We start from the raw sequence: 8,123 nt of genomic DNA, 5'->3' as shown, positions 1-8,123 counted from the left end.
AACAGTTTATGTTTGGTGTTGTGATGAGCGGATAATTTATACTCTTTTTGGAATTTTTTTAGGTAGTTTTTGGTAGGATCTAGCTACTTTTAGGGATGTTTTCATTAGTTTTTATGCTAAATTCACATTTTTGGACTTTACTATGAGTTTTTGTGTTTTTCTATGATTTCAGGTAATTTTTGGCTGAAATTGAAGGACCTGAGCAAAACTCTGATAAGAAGGCTGACAAAGGACTGCTGATGCTGTTGGATTCTGACCTCCCATCACTCGAAATGGCTTTTCTAGACCTACAGAAGTCCAAATGGCCCGCTCTCAACGGCGTTGGAAACTAGACATCCAGAGCTTTCCATCAATATGTAATAGTCTATACTTTATTCGAGATTTGATGACGTAAACTGGCGCTCAACGCCAGTTCCATGCTGCATTCTGGAGTCAAACGGCAGAAACACGTCATGAACCAGAGTTGAACGCCAAAAATATGTTACAACTTGGCGTTCAACTCCAAGAGAAGCCTCAGCTCATGTAAAGATCAAGCTCAGCCAAAGCACACACCAAGTGGGCCCCGGAAGTGGATTTCTGCATCAATTACTTATTTCTGTAAACCCTAGTAGCTAGTCTAGTATAAATATGACGTTTTACTATTGTATTAGACATCTTTGGTCTCGGTTTTATTCCATTATTCATCTTAGGAGACTATTGATCACGTTTTGGGGGGCTGGCCATTCGGCCATGCCTGAACCTTCATCACTTATGTATTTTTAACGGTGGAGTTTCTACACACCATAGATTAAGGGTGTGGAGCTCTGCTGTACCTCAAGTTTCAATACAATTACTACTATTTTCTATTCAATTCCGCTTGTTCTTATTCTAAGATATTCGTTGCACTTCAACATGATGAATGTGATGATCCGTGACACTCATCATCATTCTCACATATGAACGCGTGACTGACAACCACTTCCGTTCTATCTTAGACCGGGCGCATATCTCTTGGATTTATTAATCAGAATCTTCATGGTATAAGCTAGATAGATGGCGGTATTCATGAGAATCCAGAATGTCTAAACCTTGTCTGTGGTATTCTGAGTAGGATTCAGGGATTGAATGACTGTGACAAGCTTCAACTCGTGATTGTTGGGCTTGATGACAAACGCAAAAGAATCAAGGGATTCTATTCCAACATGATCGAGAACCGACAGATGATTAGCCGTGTCGTGACAGAGCATTTGGACCTTTTTCACTGAGAGGATGGGATGTAGCCATTGACAACGGTGATGCTCTACATACAGCTTGCCATGGAAAGGGATAAGAAGGATTGAAGGAAGGTAGTAGGAAAGCAGAGATCCAACAGGGACAAGCATCTCCATACACTTATTTGAAATTCCCACCATACACTTATCTCCATACTCATGTAATTCAATGGTGGGAATTTCAGATAAGTGTCTGGAGATGCTTGTCCTTATTGGATCTCTGCTTTCCTACTGCCTTTTTTCAATCCTTCTTATTCCTTTCCATGGCAAGCTGTATGTAGGGCATCACCGTTGTCAATGGCTACATCCCATCCTATTAGTGAAAATGGTCCAAATGCTATGTCACAGCACGGCTAATCATCTGTCGGTTCTCGATCATGTTGGAATAGAATCCCTTGATTCTTTTGCGTTTGTCATCACGCCCAACAATCGCGAGTTTGAAGCTCGTCACAGTCATTCAATCCCGGAATCCTACTTGGAATACCACATACAAGGTTAGACTTTCCGGATTCCCATGAATGCCGCCATCAATTCTAGCTTATACCACGAAGATTTTGATTAAGGAATCCAAGAGATATGCACCCGGTCTAAGGTAGAACGGAAGTGGTTGTCAGTCACGCGTTCATAGGTGAGAATGAAGATGAGTGTCACGGATCATCACATTCATCATGTTGAAGTGCAACGAATATCTTAGAATAAGAATAAGTGAAATTGAATAGAAAATAGTAGTAATGGCATTAAAACTCGAGGTACAGCAGAGCTCCACACCCTTAATCTATGGTGTGTAGAAACTCCACCGTTGAAAATACATAAGTGATGAAGGTTCAAGCATGGCCGAATGGCTAGCTCCCAAACGTGATCAAAGGATCAAAAATACAATCTAGGATCCAGCATTTTTAATACAATAATAAAATGTCTTATTTATACTAAACTAGCTACTAGGGTTTACAGAAGTAAATATTTGATGCAGTAATCTACTTTCGGGGCCCACTTGGTGTGTGTTTGGGCTGAGCTTAAGCTTTACACGTGCAGAGGCTTCTTTTGGAGTTGAACACCAAGTTGTAACATGTTTTTGGCGTTCAACTCTGGTTCGTGACGTGTTTCTGGCGTTTGACTCCAGAATGCAGCATGGAACTGGCGTTGAGTGCCAGTTTACGTCCTTTAATCTCGAATAAAGTATGAACTATCATATATTGCTGGAAAGCTCTGGATGTCTACTTTAACGCCGTTAAGAGCGCACCATTTGGAGTTATGTAGCTCCAGAAAATTTATTTCGAGTGCAGGAAGGTCAGAATCCAACAGCATCAGCAGTCCATTGTCATCCTTCTTATCAGAGTTTTGCTCAGGTCCCTCAATTTCAGCCAGAAAATATCTGAAATCACAGAAAACACACAAACTCATAGTAAAGTCCAGAAATGTGAATTTTACATAAAAACTAATGAAAACATCCTTAAAAGTAGCTAGATCCTACTAAAAATTACCCAAAAATAATGCCAAAAAGCGTATAAATTATCCGCTCATCACAACACCAAACTTAAATTGTTGCATGTCCCCAAGCAAGTGAAAATCAATTAGGATAAAAAGAAGAGAATATACTATAAAGCTCAGAATATCAATGAATATTAATTCTAATTAGATGAGCGGGACTTGTAGCTTTTTGCTTCTGAACAGTTTTGGCATCTCACTTTATCCTTTGAAGTTTAGAATGATTGGCATCTCTAGGAACTTAGAATTTCAGATAGTGTTATTGATTCTCCAAGTTAAGTTTGTTGATTCTTGAACACAGCTACTTTTATGAGTCTTGGCCGTGGCCCTAAGCACTTTATTTTCCAGTATTACCACCGGATACATAAATGCTACAGCCACATGACTGGGTGAACCTTTTCAGATTGTGACTCAGCTTTGTTAAAGTCCCCAGTTAGAGGTGTCCAGAGCTCTTAAGCACACTCTTTTTGCTTTGGATCATGACTTTAACCACTCAGTCTCAAGCTTTTCACTTGGACCTGCATGCCACAAGCACATGGTTAGGGACAACTTGATTTAGCCGCTTAGGCCTGGATTTTATTTCCTTGGGCCCTCCTATCCATTGATGCTCAAAGCCTTGGATCCTTTTCATCCTTGCCTTTTAGTTTTAAGGGCTATTAGATTTTTCTACTTGCTTTTTCTTTTTCTTTCTATTTTTTTTCGCCACTTTCTCTCTTTTTTTTCGCAAGCTTTTGCTATTCACTGCTTTTTCTTGCTTCAAGAATCAGATTTATGATTTTTCAGATTACCAGTAACATTTCTCTTTGTTCATCATTCTTTCAAGAGCCAACAATTTTAACATTCATAAACAACAAGATAAAAAATATGCACTGTTCAAGCATTGATTCAGAAAACAAAAAGTATTGTCACCACATCAATATAATTAAACTAATTTCAAGGATAAATTCGAAACTCATGTACTTCTTGTTCTTTTGAATTAGGAACATTTTTCATTTAAGAGAAGTGAAGGATTCATGGACTTATTCATAGCCTTAAGACATAGTTACTTACATACTAATGATCATGAAGTAAAGACACAAAACATAAACAAATATATAGCATAAAAAACCGAAAAGCAGAAAGAATTAAGAATAAGGAATGAGTCCACCTTAGTGATGGTGGCACTTTCTTCTTGAAGAACCAATGATGTCCTTGAGCTCTTCTATGTCTCTTCCTTGCCTTTGTTGCTCCTCCCTCATTGCTCTTTGATCTTCTCTAATTTCATGGAGAATGATGGAGTGCTCTTGATGTTCCACCCTTAATTGATCCATATTGTAACTCAAGTCTTCTAGAGAAGTGTTGAGTTGTTCCCAATAATTGTTGGGAGGAAAGTGCATCCCTTGAGGCATCTCCGGGATTTCTTGGTGATGAGCTTCCTCATGCGTCTCTTGGGATCCATGAGTGGGCTCTCTTGTTTGCTCCATCCTCTTCTTAGTGATGGGCTTATCCTCCTCAATGGGGATGTCTCCTTCTATGATAACTCCAGCTGAGTAACATAGATGGCAAATAAGATGAGGAAAAGCTAGCCTTGCAATGATGGAGGACTTTTCGGCTATTTTGTAGAATTCAAGGGAGATGACTTCATGATCTTCTACTTCCTCTCCATTCATGATGCTATGAATCATGATGGCCCGATCCAAAGTAACTTCGGATCGGTTGCTAGTGGGGATGATGGATCGTTGGATGAACTCCAACCATCCTCTAGCCACAAACTTGAGGTTTAGTCTTCTTAATTGAACCGGCTTGTCTTTGGAGTCTCTTTTCCATTGAGCTCCTTCCACACATATGTCCATAAGGACTTGGTCCAACCTTTGATCAAAGTTGACCCTTCTAGTGTAGGGGCGTGCATCTCTTTGCATCATGGGCAAGTTGAATGCCAACCTTACATTTTCCGGACTAAAATCTAAGTATTTCCCCCGAACCGTTGTAAGATAATTCTTTGGATTCGGGTTCACACTTTGATCATGGTTCCTAGTGATCCATGCATTGGCATAGAACTCTTGAACCATTAAGATTCTGACTTGTTGAATGGGGTTGGTCAGAACTTCCCGACCTCTTCTTTGGATCTCATGTCGGATCTCCGGGTACTCATTTTTCTTGAGTTTGAAAGGGACCTCAGGGATCACCTTTTTCTTGGCCACAACATCATAGAAGTGGTCTTGATGAGCTTTGGAGATGAATCTGTCCATCTTCCATGACTCGGAGGTGGAAGCTTTTGTCTTCCCTTTCCCTTTTTCTAGAGGTTTCTCCGGCCTTAGGTGCCATCAATGGTTATGGAAAAACAAAAAAGCTATGCTTTTACCACACCAAACTTAGAATATTGCTCGCCCTCGAGTAAAAGAAGAAAAAAGAAGAAGAAGAAGAAGAAGAAGAAAAAAATATGGAGGAAAGGGAGAAGTGTGTGGTTTCGGCCAAGGTGAAGAAGAGAGGGTTGTGGTGTGTGAAAATTAAGAAGGATAGAGGGCTTTATATAGTGAAGGGAGAGGGAGTAGGTTCGGCTATTTAGGGTGGGTTTGGGTGGGAAAGAGATTTTGAATTTTGAAGGTAGGTGGGGTTTATGGGGAAGAGTGGATGAATGTGAGTGGTGAAGAGGTGATAGGAAAGAGAGATTGAGGTGATTGGTGAAGGGTTTTGGGGAAGAGTGTTATTGGATTGTGTGAAAAGTAGAGAAGATGAATTGAGGTAGGTGCGGATCCTGTGGGGTCCACAGATCCTGAGGTGTCAAGGGTTTACATCCTTGGACTAATGAGGCATGTAAAATGCCCTCTGCATGAAATCCTGGCATTCAACGCCAGATTGATGCTTGTTTCTGGCATTGAACACCAGCTTCATGCTTGTTTTGGGCGTTCAACGCCCATTTGCAGCATGTTTCTGGCGTTGAATGCCAGTTCCATGCTTGTTTCTGGCGTTCAGCGCCAGCTTTCCTCAGGGTGTATTCCTGGCATCTAAACGCCAGGATGCTGCTTATTTCTAGCGTTCAACGCCAGATCCATGCTCTATTCTGGCGTTGAACGCCAGTCAGATGCTCCTTAATGGCGTTTAAATGCTAGTAAGCTCTTCCTCCAGGGTATGCTTTTTCTTCTGCTATTTTTTTTATTCTGTTTTTAATTTTAGTATTTATTTTGTGACTCCACATGATCATGAACCTAATAAAACATAAAAGAACAATAAAAGAAAAATAAAATTAGATAAATAAAAATTGGGTTGCCTCCTAATAAGCACTCCTTTAATGTCACTAGCTTGACAGTGGGCTCTCATGGAGCCTCACAGGTGATCAGGTCAATGTTGTAGACTCCCAACACCAAACTTAGAGTTTGGATGTGGAGATTCAACACCAAACTTAGAGTTTGGCTGTAGCCTCCCAACACCAAACTTAGAGTTTGATTGTGGGGGTTCTGTTTGACTCTGTACTGAGAGAAGCTTTTCATGCTTCCTTTCCATTATTAAAGAAGAACACCCTTGGGTCTTAAACACAAGGTAGTCCCCATTCAATTGAAGGACTAATTCTCCTCTGTTAACATCTATCGCAGCTCCTGCTGTGGCTAGGAAAGGTCTTCCAAGGATGATGCATTCATCCTCCTCCTTCCTAGTGTCTAAGATTATGAAATCAGCAGGGATGTAAAAGTCTTCAACCTTTATCAACACATCCTCTACCAATCCATAAGTTTGTCTTACTGACTTGTCAGCCATTTACAATGAGAATATGGCAGGCTGTACCTCAATGATCCCCAGCTTTTCCATTACAGAGAGTGGCATAAGATTTATGCCTGACCCTAGGTCACACAGAGCCTTCTCAAAGGTCATGGTGTCTATGGTACAGGGTATTAAGAATTTGCCAGGATCTTGTCTCTTTTGAGGTAAAGTTTGCTGAATCCATGTATCTAGTTCATTAATGAGCAAGGGAGGTTCACCTTCCCAAGTCTCATTACCAAACAATTTGGCATTCAGCTTCATGAGGCCCTTAGATATTGAGCAACTTGCTCTCCAGTTACATCTTCATCCTCTTCAGAGGAAGAATAGTTTTCAGAGCCATGAATGGCAGAAGGAGGTTTAATGGAATCTCTATTGTCTCTATATGAGCCTCAGATTCCTTTAGGTCCTCAATAGGGAACTCCTTCTTACTTGAGAGGCGTCCCATGAGGTCTTCCTCATTGGGATTCACGTCCTCTCCTTCCTCTCTAGGTTCGGCCATTTTGATTATATCAATGGCCTTGCACTCTCTTTTTGGATTCTCTTCAGTATTGCTTGGGAGAGTACTAGGAGGAGTTTCAGTGACTTTCTTACTTAGCTGGTCCACTTGTGCCTCCAAATTTCTTATGGAGGACCTTATTTCACTCATGAAGCTTAAAGTGGCCTTAGACAGATCAGAGACCAAGTTTGCTAAATTAGAGGTGCTCTGCTCAGAATTCTCTGTCTGTTGCTGAGAAGATGATGGAAAAGGCTTGCTATTGCTGAGCCTATTTCTTCCACCATTATTAAAGCCTTGTTGAGGCTTTTGTTGATCCTTCCATGAGAAATTTGGATGATTTCTCCATGATGAATTATAGATGTTTCCATAAGGTTCACCCATATAATTTACCTCTGCTATTGCAAGGTTCTCAAGATCATAAGCTTCTTCTTCAGAAGATGCCTCTTTAGTACTGTTGGATGCATTTTTCCATCCATTCAGACTTTGAGAAATCATGTTGACTTGCTGAGTCAACATTTTATTCTGTGCCAATATGGCATTCAGAGCCTCAATTTCAAGAACTCCTTTCCTCTGAGGCGTCCCATTATTCACGGAATTCCTCTTAGAAGTGTACATGAACTGGTTATTTGCAACCATGTCAATAAGTTCTTGAGCTTCTGCAGGCGTTTTCTTTAGGTGAATAGATCCACCTGCAGAATGGTCCAGTGACATCTTGGAGAATTCAGATAGGCCATAATAGAATATATCCAAAATGGTCCATTCAGAAAGCATGTCAGAAGGACACCTTTTGGTCATCTGCTTGTATCTTTCCCAAGCTTCATAGAGGGATTCACCATCTTTTTGTTTGAAGGTATGAACATCCACTCTGAGCTTGCTTAGCTTTTGAGGAGGAAATAACTTAGCCAAGAAGGCCGCGACCAGCTTATCCCATGAGTCCAGGCTATCTTTAGGTTGTGAATCCAACCATATTCTAGCTCTGTCTCTTACAATAAAAGGGAAAAGCATGAGCCTGTAAACTTCAGGATCTACTCCATTAGCCTTAACAGTCTCATAGATCTGCAAGAACTCAGTTAAAAACTGGTAGGGATCTTCTGATGGAAGTCCATGGAACTTGCAGTTCTGTTGCAGTAGAACAACTAGTTGAGGTTTCAGCTCAAAGT

The 8,123-nt window shown here is 40.7% G+C and overlaps 1 non-coding gene across 1 annotated transcript; it reads left to right on the top strand.

Annotated features, from left to right (window-relative positions):
• The first annotated feature begins 7,732 nt into the window (after window positions 1-7,732).
• Window positions 7,733-7,836, top strand: LOC130950723 (small nucleolar RNA R71). Its single transcript, XR_009073706.1, has one exon. It is a non-coding gene; the product is annotated as a small nucleolar RNA R71 (small nucleolar RNA).
• The last annotated feature ends 287 nt before the right edge of the window (window positions 7,837-8,123 follow it).

This window comes from Arachis stenosperma, chromosome 1 (assembly GCF_014773155.1).
Source record: "Arachis stenosperma cultivar V10309 chromosome 1, arast.V10309.gnm1.PFL2, whole genome shotgun sequence".
NCBI lineage: Eukaryota > Viridiplantae > Streptophyta > Magnoliopsida > Fabales > Fabaceae > Arachis > Arachis stenosperma.
Note: the sequence above shows the minus strand (reverse complement) of the source record. Positions and strands in the feature narration are given on the sequence as shown.